The sequence below is a fragment of the Ixodes scapularis genome, unplaced genomic scaffold (assembly GCF_016920785.2).
Source record: "Ixodes scapularis isolate PalLabHiFi unplaced genomic scaffold, ASM1692078v2 PGA_scaffold2__306_contigs__length_199485367, whole genome shotgun sequence".
Classification (NCBI taxonomy): Eukaryota; Metazoa; Arthropoda; class Arachnida; order Ixodida; family Ixodidae; genus Ixodes; species Ixodes scapularis.
In genome coordinates, this window is record NW_024609857.1 from 181,309,548 (window position 1) to 181,321,318 (window position 11,771).

The 11,771-nt window shown below is 46.0% G+C and overlaps 1 long non-coding RNA gene across 1 annotated transcript; it reads left to right on the forward strand.

Annotated features, from left to right (window-relative positions):
- The first annotated feature begins 1,571 nt into the window (after positions 1-1,571).
- LOC120850272 lies at positions 1,572-10,619 on the forward strand. Its single transcript, XR_005718092.2, has 4 exons — positions 1,572-1,632; positions 4,987-5,112; positions 7,923-8,066; positions 10,600-10,619. It is a non-coding gene; the product is annotated as an uncharacterized LOC120850272 (long non-coding RNA).
- The last annotated feature ends 1,152 nt before the right edge of the window (positions 10,620-11,771 follow it).

Consider the following 11,771-nt stretch of genomic DNA (forward strand, 5'->3'; position numbering starts at 1 on the left):
CTTTACAATTTGAATTGATTGATGTTTCTCTCATCTTCGAGCGCTGCTCTTAGGCGTCCGTTTCTGGCTTGAGCGGCGTTGCCGTCGGCGTAACAGTAAAGTTTCGGCGTAACACATTTTCGTGACGCGCCACAAAAAAGCGTTACGCCGACGTGTTGCGCGACGCGTCACGAAAAAGTGTTACGCGATGCCGACGCGTTACGCGACGCGTCACGACAAAGTGTTAGGCGACGCCGACACGTTACGCGATGCCTCACGAAAAAGTGTTACGCGACGCCGACGCGTCACGAAAAAGCGTTACGTGGAAACGTTACGCGACGCCGAGGCGTCACGAAAAAGCGTTACGCCTACGCGTTACGCGACGCCGAGGCGTCACGAAAAAGCGTTACGCATACGCGTTACGCGACGCCGAGGCGTCACGAAAAAGCGTTACGCCTACGCGTTACGCGACGCCGAGGCGTCACAAAAAAGCGTTACACTGGCGCCGAGGCGTCGTGGAACGCATCGTCATAACGTTTTTTTGGGACGCCTCGGCCTCGGCGTCACGTAACGCTTTTTCGTAACACCTTGGCGTCGCGTAAGGCGTCCGCATAACGCTCTTTCGTGACGCGTCGGCGTAACGCTTGTTTGTGACACCTCGGCGTCGTGTAACGCGTCGGCATAACGCTTTTTTGTGATGCGTCGGCGTAGCGCTTTTCGTGACACGTCAGCGTCGCGTAACGCTTTTTCGTCACGCCTTTGCGTCGCATAACAAAAAAGCGTTACGCCGACGGCGACCGTAACGGTAGCCGTAACGCGTCGGCGTGACGCGTCGCCGTCGGCGTAACCGCGCGGTGCAGTATGGGAAACGTGCCATAATGCACCGCGGTGCCGCGCGTGTTGCATTATGCGACGTCTCCCACAATGCACCAAGCGACAGGGAGGAGGAGGAGAAGGGGGAGGAGGGAGGAGGAGGAGGGACAAGGATGAAAAAGAGGCAGGAGGAAGAGGGCTCCCCCCTGACAGCTCCCCCCGCCTCCCCTCTACCTACGTCACTGGTGTATGAAAATCTCAAATAACCCGCTGCTACTGAGCCCCGCAACTCGACCAAAACTTCAGACAAAAAAAAAAAAAAATAGAAATACAAATAATTTTTAAGCAAAGCATAAAAACTCAAAACAAATATTCAATAATTAATTAAGATATTGCATATCCTCACATATAAAAAAAAAATCAAGTTAAATTAAGATGTCGAACACCCTGTTCCTTTTTTTTCTTTTTTGCACATAAGTTGACGTAGATTTCAGTCAGCAAACAAAGGTTATCATGGAACGTATAACAGGAGAAGAAGCTGGGACATTATGTCTGCTCGCCCAAAAAATTGACTTCAAACTGCGTAGAGAACAAGATAACTCCAGTAATGGCTGGCCATGGTAGCGACACCGGCCACCGAAATATAAGCTGCAGTAGAGTTGGGTCGAAACCGAAACTATATGCCGCAGTCGTATACTTGTCCGATCCAAAGCCACAGCCAATCCAAAGTCTAATCCAAAGCCACAAGCAGCTTCTGAAGTCGGGATTCTATTCCGTTCCGTCCGTGCAGACAAAGGCCTGTTTGAACCTTCAACGTGCGTGGGTCAAATGATTGTTTAGGTAAGTTTTCTCGATTTCATATTCATAATGCATGCCCGAAGAGTATCATCTACATGTGCTGGATGATCTTCCGAGCACCGTAGCTTACGTTGCCACCGTAATTCGGATGATATTTAACTTTTTCGACGCTTGAGCGGTCTGTGCGATTTCGTGTCGAGTCGCAGTTCTTTCTACGGGATGCTGGCTGCCTTCGGGAAACGATCGCTATCGCTTGTGGAGGCTGTTCGTTCAAGCCTTGCGTAAATGCTAGCCGCTATCTTGAGAATCCCGTGGATCTTCTGCGATACCGGAGCACTGCAGAGACGCTGATCAGATTGTTTCGAAAGTTCGCGTTGCTATCTTCGGACACGCTGTAAGTGCCAGGCGCGCTAAACTGAGCTGTGCTGTCAAACGCTTGGATACGGATCTTAGAACGAACGCATTGAATGTGTTCAGGACGGCGACACGCGTGAAGAATTGTATGGTTTTTACTTTGACGTGTCGTCTTGTCCTTTCTCACGCTTGCGACAACGTATCTCGGTCAGCGCGCGCTGGCTTTTTGAGCTGCGTCCAGCGGGATGGCGCGGTTGGGGTGCTGGCGTTTAGCGGGTTTCAGCGGGTTGTTAGAACACGCTCCAAGCCGGGCGTCGTCGTAGCGCTCGCTTACGGCGTGTGCCCCGCGCCGGCCTGCTCTGCGTGTCGTCGGTGTTCAGGCGCGCGGGCCCAGAGTTGCTTAAAAGTGTTGACAGGACCCTGTTAAGCTCGTCACTTCCCTTGTTTTCTCCCTTACGGGCCCTGCATATGGGTCTAGCCTTGCGAGCCACCCAGAGTACTACTACTGTAGCTAATGAAGATTATTATTGTTTGCCTTAATGGCGTTTTAGTTTACCCCAGTCATATTCGTGACTTCTAGAACCCAGGGGTGCACACATACTTTACATGGCTGAGGAAAGAGGTTATATGTAAGAAGTGATAGAGTGCAGGCGAGCTGGTAATTAATCGACATCTTGTAAACCCTGAGATGTTTGTTCGTTCTTTTAGCGTTCTCCATATCAGTGTTTACAAGATATAGGTTATACGATTTGATTAAAATGCTCAAGAAAGTTGCAGTGTAGAAATCACACACCTGGCAGGTGCTCTCGCTTGTATAGTGGACAGCTCGCAATGAAAACTCGCACGGCTGTCCCTTTTCACACTCCGAAGACAGAAGCTTTGCCATGGTCAGCACATTAACATTCTGTGGTGCTTAGCTGGTGGGGGCAGTAATGTAGGAAGGGGGAGGGGGGCGGCAGGCAAACAATTTTCAAGATGCAATTGCTTCCGCCCCCCCCCCCCCCACGCACACACACACAGATGTTCAAAACTTCCGCTGCTGCCGCACCCAAACAGCTCGGGGGGGGGGGGGGGGGGGGGGGGTGCGGTGCCCTTGGTATCCCTTCGGCGCCGCCGGCCAGTGTTTGCATTGCCCAGTGGCGGCTGTTTAAGGGGAGGGGGGGGGGGGGAGGCTGCAAAACACATTCCTTGCCCCCCTGGTTGGTACGCCCATGCCAGGGACTTTTCAAGCATTCCCTCATCTAGTAGTGTTGAAAATGTTCAGAAGACGTGTATAGTCTTGCTGAGGTCATGGGGGCAGTGGCATAGGAAAGGGGGGTTCTTTTTTTTAATAATATTGTTTACTGGAAATGACTGATTTTCCTGTGGCCCCCCCCCCCCTTTTCCTATGCCACTGCCCCCATCACCTAAGCACAAGACAATACACGTCAGAAATTGCACGCTGCTCTAGTTTCTTTTATTTCTTTCGTCGATAAAAATATTTAACCCTACAAAAAAAATTATCGCCAGAACTTTTTTTCTTTTCTTTCGTTTTTTTTTTGGGGGGGGGGGTGGGGTGATGTGTTTGGGATTCTCTAAGTTTTGGAGTGGGTACAAGATACCCACCCCTTTCCCCTAACCCCTCCCTCCCCCTGCAACAAACACATACACATACATTGATCGCCTGTGTCCGATCCCCGTGGCGTGAGTACCGTTTAATCTGAAGTGCACCACCCAATGCTAATTAATTTTGTTTTAATAGAAGCAAAAACATTTGCTTGAAATTATTATAATTCTGAAACCAGAACCACCAATATTTTTATAAACTCGTCGAGGCTCAAAGCCAGTGTTATTCACAACACAAAGTTGAGAACTTCTAAACCACTCTGTTCACAGCGCGACAAAATCGCACCACACGCGAAGTGCAGATAAATAAAATCCAACACACTCAACGGCTTCGTGACAACGCCTTCGTACCCTAATCTCCTAGTACCCCCGTACAGCGTCCGCGCCTCCGCAAGCAATCCGCACTCACACTAGAGTCTACTCACACACTTTGTGTGCGGATAAGAATCCAACACAATCCGCAGTGCGGATAAGAATCCAAAATTATTCACACTCGGAGTGCGGATAAGAATCCAAAATTATTCACACTCGGAGTGCGGATTAGAATCCACCACTATCCACACTCGGTGTGCGAATAGGGACAGCCACAAGCCAACTCCCATACCTGCCAGGCGCTCTTGCTTGTACAGTGGAGACACATTCAAATCAAGGAGATCCAGCTTTGAATGTGAAGGCTTCCTACTTCAACTTTTAAATACTTGAGCTTCTGTTAAAGTTGAAGAGAGTCTCTTAAAGCATTTTTGGAACCATGTCCAAAACCCAGTGCTGGGCACAATTTTAGTCTAAAAGGCTGGTCCACACTGTTGCTACCCGCTAGGACTGAGTGATAAAACCAGTCTTCAAGCCTCTTGTGACTGCTTATGATCGTGCTGCGCAGCAGCAATGTTATTCGTAAGCAACTTAACACCCTGTTTTGTTTAACTTGGTCATAGTCGGTTGCAACAGTGTGAACCAGCTTTAACACCTTAGGTGATTATAATCAACAGTAGCTTCAGGATAAACTTGTGCATTGTACTACCCCAAAGTATTTTGACCACATCTCCGGTGTTGATTCTTGATTTCTATCCCAGCACTACAGAACACGTCAAAAGGCTTGTTGATTGCTGTGCATGTGCCTATCAAGCGAGCTGTGCTATTTCTAGGTGGTGTTTTGAAGTTCCCGGGATCTTTTAAGGCACCGGTAGGTGTCTAAGCTCCACATGCACACTGTTCTTAATACAATTACTTCATGCAGAAGTTAATTTTTCTTATTTGGTTGAGTTTAATGGTGGTGTCGTCATGGTCTTTGCACTGTCGACGACAAGAGAAGTGTCATGTTGCACTTGTTCTTTTGTTGATCCGTGAAGCAAGTTCTGGTTTCTTTTTTGTTCCAGAATGTCAGTCTGAGTCTTATTCATGATGTTGCAGCAAGTCTGTATGATGACGAAAAAACTGCAGGTGACTAGAAGCTGCCGATGAGCTGCCAGTCCGGATGGCAGCTATCAACACTGCAAGGGCCTGCAGGCGCATCAGCTCTCCTCCCGTTCCTCTACTGCCATTGGAGACAGGATGCTTAGTAAAAAGGTGAAACAGGGCCCTTGCACTGTTTCCACAGCGCCGTGCTGGATTTATCTCACATTTTGATTTTCAAAACAAACAACATTACAAACTGTAAAATACCGAACAAACGCCCACTCTAAATTGGAGATAATCATAGAGAGTTGGGGGTTGAGCACTTGGTAGGTACGATAGTTGGTAAGTGTCCATGGTCCCTTGCTTGGTCTGTGCACGGAATTACGAATAGCTGCATTTGCGGAGCTTGTTAATTATGCAAACACAAAAAAACAAAGCGTGACCTTTTTTTTTTTTTTACAAAGAAGCATTCTGAAAAGTGTTTGATTAGCATTGGCTGTTCCTAAAGCCTTCAATTTACTCTTCTGAGTTAGAACAAAAGAGCAACCAATCTTTTCTTGTACACCACTTTCTGTGGCAATAAAAAGAAAGCTAAGGGGGGGGGGGGGGGGGGCAGGCAGGCAGGTGCAAATGGCTCGTGTGTTAGCGCACCACGTAGTTCTGGACTTCTTTTGGTCTCGGTTTGGGTTTTGGCATGTCAACCACGCAGTTGCTAGAGTGCATCTCTTTTGTACGAGGATTGCAGTTCAGGGAGTTGAATTGGGATTGCCGAGCATGGCAGGCACATTCACATCTCTTTACTTTCGGGTTACCCTGCACTGCCCGAAGGCATTATTGCAGGGGGGGGGGGGTGAGGAGAGGGGAGGTATGTAGTCAGTCGTGAAGGTAGAAATACGCTCGTGCATATGTACCAAAAAAAAAACAAGAAATGCAGGCACACAGGTAAACACATTAAAAAACAAAAGCGAGCCCAGAATAAGATAAAAGCCACATTGGTTGCTCACATTCTATAGTCGGTGACAGGTCAATAAGGAAGTGGAAGCTGCTCCCACCTTTTTCCACTATAGCAGACTGAACCCTAGAGAGGAGGCGCCCTCCTTTCCAGCGTTTGCTCTGCTAAAGGGGAAAGAGGTGGGAGGAGCTTTCACTTCATTCTTGACCTGTCACCGACTATAGGTACCTGCCAACGTTCCATGTTTTTGGACGTAAGCCAACACTTTGACCAGTAGGATGAATTGGGCTGTTGTATATTGGGTGTATCAAGGAGCGGCCAGGATCTTTAAATCGACTGCAAAATTCGGTTTCTTAACCTATCGCACTACGACTTTGTGCAGCGTTGCTCAGGGATGGTGCATTTTTTTTTGTAAAATTTGCAAAGAGCGATCTTACCTGAGGAAAAAGTAAGGAAAGAAAAAGGCTTAGCTCCTATGGAAATGCGGCGAAGCCAAAGGTCTTCAAACAATATGGCGCCGTTTCACTAGAGAGACAAAAGATGGCACAAGGGGTCACGACACCAACTGCGCCAACGTACGAGCATACGGCGCCGAAAGCTGGCGTCTTTAGCAGACAATCTTTTCGACTCAAAAGTGGCACGAGCTTTTCTGATATCAGTTGCCAATGCAATATTTTATTATCCTTACTGATAAAACATTTTGAATGGGCACATAATCGATGAGAAAAGTGGTTTGTTGGGATATTTTGACTGTTTTTTTTCGGAGTACCGATGTCATCTGCTTTGCAGTTCCTTGTTGTTACCGCGCCTGTTTTTGTTTCTGCGACTGTCGCCGCCTGCGGAATGCACTCTACTTTTGAGTTGAAAAGATTTTCTGCTAAAGACGCCAGCTTTAAGTGCCGTATGCTCGTTCGTTAGCGCAGTTGGCATTGTGGCCGCTTGTGCCATCTCTTGTCTCCCGTGCGAAATGGTGCCGTATTGTTTGAAAACCTTTGCCTTCGCCGCATTTCCATAGGAGCTAAGCCTTTTCCTTTCTTTACTTTTTCCTCAGGTAAGTTTGCTCTTTGCAAATTTTACAAAAAAGTGCTCCATCTGTGGGCAACGCTGCACAAGTCATAGCGCGATAGGTTAAGAAACCGAATTTTCCGGTCAATTTAAAGAGCCTGGCCACTCCTTGATACACCCAGTAGTAACCACATATGTGTGCAGGTCACTCATGCAGTTGTTAATGACCATTGCTACCCAACTCAACCTCGTGCAGGGTGTCTATGAACTGGAAAAATGGTAATGTTGAGGAAGTTGGCGATTGCAAAAGCCTGAAGATTTCCACCCTAATCACCATCGATCAGGGATATTCAGCGTTCCTTTATCTGAATGTCAGCAAAAGACACGTGTGGTGTGACACATAAACCTTCCTACTCAGGAACTCAGCCAGCTTGCCAATGTAAATCTCTGCTTGGAAACTATAGTCTTGGGAGAATCCAGAGATACAATTTCATCTCGAAATGTATGAAAAACACAAACTTCTGTACTCTAAATGAAGTGCTGCTGCTTATGGCAGTGCTGCTTATGGCAGATTTGTGGAACTGTTTCATAGTGCGACAGGTTGTCTCTAGAGCTACCCATTTGCTCCTGAATGGACTTTCCATGGGATTTTTTTACAGGCTGTGAACATCATGGCTATTGAGGTAGTTTCTGGTGCGGGGAAGAGAATATTCCTCAGCCTGACAGTCCACAGAAGCTTTAGCAGCCAGGATTTTGGATGTTGCGAGAGCAATGACGTTTGCCTTTAGCTCATATTTTTTGCCAGAAGTTGTACAACCAACCGCCAGGGTCGTCTCATCCGACAGCAGGACATGCCGGCTACTGTATCGTCATTTAATGCTGTCGCTTAGAGACCACCTTTAATGAGTGGGTGGTATAGAATGCTAGAACGCAGAGGTGCATTCCAGACACCATGCTGTAGCATCTGCTGCTGGGATGTTCTGATTGGTTCTCATTGCAGTCATTACGATTTTCTTTTCTTCAGTGGGAGCTCATGAAGGTGGCACTGTGCACAGAAGGACAGTGTGGCTGACAGTGAGCTGCCCAAGACAACCTGCTGGCTCTCGTGACCATCTCCGAAAGCCTCTGGATGGGCTAATTGACAGGCGTGCCTGGACATTTATAAACGGTAAACACAATCTAGACTACCTTTGAATTATGCCTTGGTCTAACTGCTGTTGCCAGGATACCATGTTTGGCTGCTAGAATTGAACTGGATATGCTAAGCGGCACATGTTGCCAAGTAAGGACACGCTGGGACGCTTATCGACAAATTGCGCTTTCCAGTCCATGAGCCACCAAACACCCAGCCAAAGAGATCCCGAGTCAAGTCAAAGTTTTCTGTTAATCTTGCTAGTAGCAGCGTCGTAGTCGTTAATTAAAATGTCGGCGCTGCCCCGCTCATTGCGGCAAACCGAGCAAAGCAGAGCGAAAGAACGGAGATAAAGACTACCAAAAGTGACGTCATTAGCAGGGTCCGACAACCCTTGCTTGCCAATAGGCTGACTTGGAGATGCCAACGATGATGTCACGAAGCTTTGGACAGGTTACATGTGGAAGAAAGGCTCAGTGCACGCCCTGCTATAATTGCTGCACATATTCAAAATAAATGCAGTTTACGTTGACTTTTGCCCAAGTTTAGTGCAATTACTGAATTAACGAGCCAAAATGCTATGTAAGTCTGCTTCTAACTCAGATTTCTTAGAAAGTGCTTCAAGCTCCCTTTAATGCTAGTTTGACTTATTTGCACAAGCCTGTGCCAGTGCACAAACTAGAGCCTATACATTGCTGTACTATTTTACATTTAATTCACTGCCAAAGGAAAAGGTTCAGATACAATTAAGCCCAAGAAGCTAGACCATTAATTTGAATGTGACATACAGTAGACTAATTAATTGAAATTCCAGGAAGCCACGAATTTTGCATGAATTATCAAAAGCTCAAATTATCAGAAGTTCATCTAAATATGTTGCAAGATAAATTATGATTTGCTATATGGATGGCTACACACACAAAACAGATATTTCATGATTTCCTCTGCACAGGCCCATTAATCATAAGCTGGTATGCCATTCATGAAACATTGGTAAAATTTATGACACAAGTTTATTCGACCCTCAAAAATGTTGTTTATCAGGGACTGTTTAGACAGCACATGACACCTCAAAACAAGATTAAGTTTGTTCAACCAGAAAAAAAAGTTGTCCATTAGGGACTGTTAAGCAGGGACCCATGAGTAATGGAAACGGGCATTGTGCTGAAGTTTCTATAGCAACTTGCGTGAACACTGCGATATAAAGCCATGCCGCCACATCACAGCATCCTTGCAAATTGATATGGAAACTGCCGCGCGGCGCCCGTTTTTGCCGCTCATGTGTCCTCTGCTTCAGAGACGTATATAGAGATAGTTTAACCATTCATTTGGATGTATAGAAGGCAAATGAGGAGGCGCCTTTCACTTAAGGTGGGCTGGGCGTGTTCCAGAGCACTTTCACAAATTCGTATGTGGCCAACCAGCAGCCGCGCATAATATCCTGGCAGTGGTTGTGAGAAACAAAATTAATGAGCTCGTCGGAGTAACTCTCGGTGACTGGTGTGCAGTGAAGTTTTGTTCGTGGTCATGCAAAATCACGGTGGAAGATATAGAAAATATAAAAAAACGTGTGCAACCAGCTGAACGATTGACGTAATCCGTACACCAGGCGTCGAAGCGGTCAGACTCCATTTGAGCAAGACAGAAATCAAGCGGAACATTAGTTTCCTACATCCCTTTCACCGCAGCATTTCTTAATGCAAAAAAGTGAAATAAACGTTCCTACCTACCTACCTACCTATATCTACTTGCATAACCATAATCGAAACAGTGCGTGCACCATTTTTTCAACCATGGAGAGTTACTACAATTAACTCTTAGGCACTTATCAAAACCGTTTCTCGCTACCGTAGCTAGGGGATTATTTTCAGCTTCTGGTTGGCCAAGAGAGATTGTCGAACCCTCTATCTGCGTCTGATGCAGGCCTTGGCTCTGCTTGCTCCTTTCATATACCAAGATCTATATGTACGGCTCTGCTCTGCTTTAGCCCTGTAGAGTGTGCTTTTTACTGAGCACCAGTGCACCGCGGGAAAACAAAGCCTGTGAAAGCAAGCTTCACAGGTGCTGCTTCTCCGCAGTGCACCGGTGCTCGGAAAGAAGTGCACTCAACGGGGCCGCGAGAACAAAAAGTATGAATTACACGAAAACGTTGTTCAAATTAAGCGGCTTATGAATACATTGAAAACGTAGCGGGACAGCCCAAGTTTTGAAATTTGTTTGACTTAACCAGAGGTATTAAATCTCCGAGTTTGAATTATCGCGAGCCTACTGTATATTCTATAGGAGCTATGGCTCACTTGATTGTGCTTAATATCACTGAATGGTTATGCAAATTTTAATTTGCTAGTTTTATTTCTCAAGCACCTGTTGTGTTGGGTATTCAAATCAATGCAAGTTTTTACTTTGGTTCAATTTATGGGAGGTTTGTTTTATATATCATGTGCAGTAGAAAGGTGGGGAGCTGGGCTAGGTAGTAAACACGTTGCTTGCTGATGTTAACCATGTATGTCATATACAGCTTGTTGTGATTGTGTATTGATTTCGAATCCTCTTCTGCTCTTTATTTCAGGCTGCTCTTATATGCACCATGAAGATGTCGAAGAGGTCTCCAATTGAAGGACAACTCTAAGCACAAGCATGGAGGGGCTGGCGAGCGCAAGGACAACTGTAATGTAAAATTTCCCCCAACTTAAAGCAAGGCATGCCTTCTTCCAATAAAGGCATTGTGGCAAAACTTCTTAATTGGTTCGTTTGTTCAGCTGTCATCTCTACGAACAGCTGATCTCACACAAGCAAAATCCTGGCAATGAGTAGTAGAGGTTGTGTGCTCTTTTTCTTGTTGAACTCTTGTTGTTTTAGGTAAGGATAAAAAATTATACAAGTTACTATATTGAATGACAGAGCCTGTGAACTCTCCATACCAATCCATACCTCAAAAGTTTCATGTGACTTCGGCTTGCTTGAACATGGAAGTTGTTTGCACTAAATAACGGAGCACTAGACCTTTCTGTCTTCTTGAAGCCCGTAGCTACGAGCCATCCGCAACAATCCTGCACCTCCGATACGTCAGGTGACACCCCTGGCAAAGGTATAGCCCTTCCAGGGGAGTCGCCTGATGTATCGGAGGTGCGGGTGGTACGGATGGCTCGTAACTTCGGCCTTATCTAAGGCCGAAAGGTATAGTGCTTCATTATTTAGTGCCGACAGCTTTCATAATTCCTACGGATAGCCCTTCGTAGTGAGCTACAGACATTCCGTCATTTTACGAAATTATGTGCCTTGTTTTTACAGACTGTCCAGTTTCTAGATTACGGGAAATCTTGCCGGCAATATAAAACCACCAACTTTTACCAATAAAATGGGAAAACGGATAACTGTCTGTTAAGTGGAATATAGACGTTCCGTCATTTTACAAAATTATATGCCTTGTTTTTTACAGACTGTTCGGTTTCTAGATTACGGGAAACCATGCTGGCACTATGGAACCCGCAACTTTTACCCATAAAATTGAGTGAAATTTTTTTGCAGTGCTCCTATACCCCTTGTTCAAGTCGAAGATGGTCAGACATCTCCGATTCCCACTAAAATGAAGCATCCGTTTTCATTGAAAATAGAGTTTCACATTTGATGTCGTAGTACGTCATTCGCATTCTTACGTATTTCAAGAAGACATTTAAATCCCAAAATGGTTCAACGATAACGGCCACAAAACATTTTGAAAGTCGGCTGTAAAACGGTTTC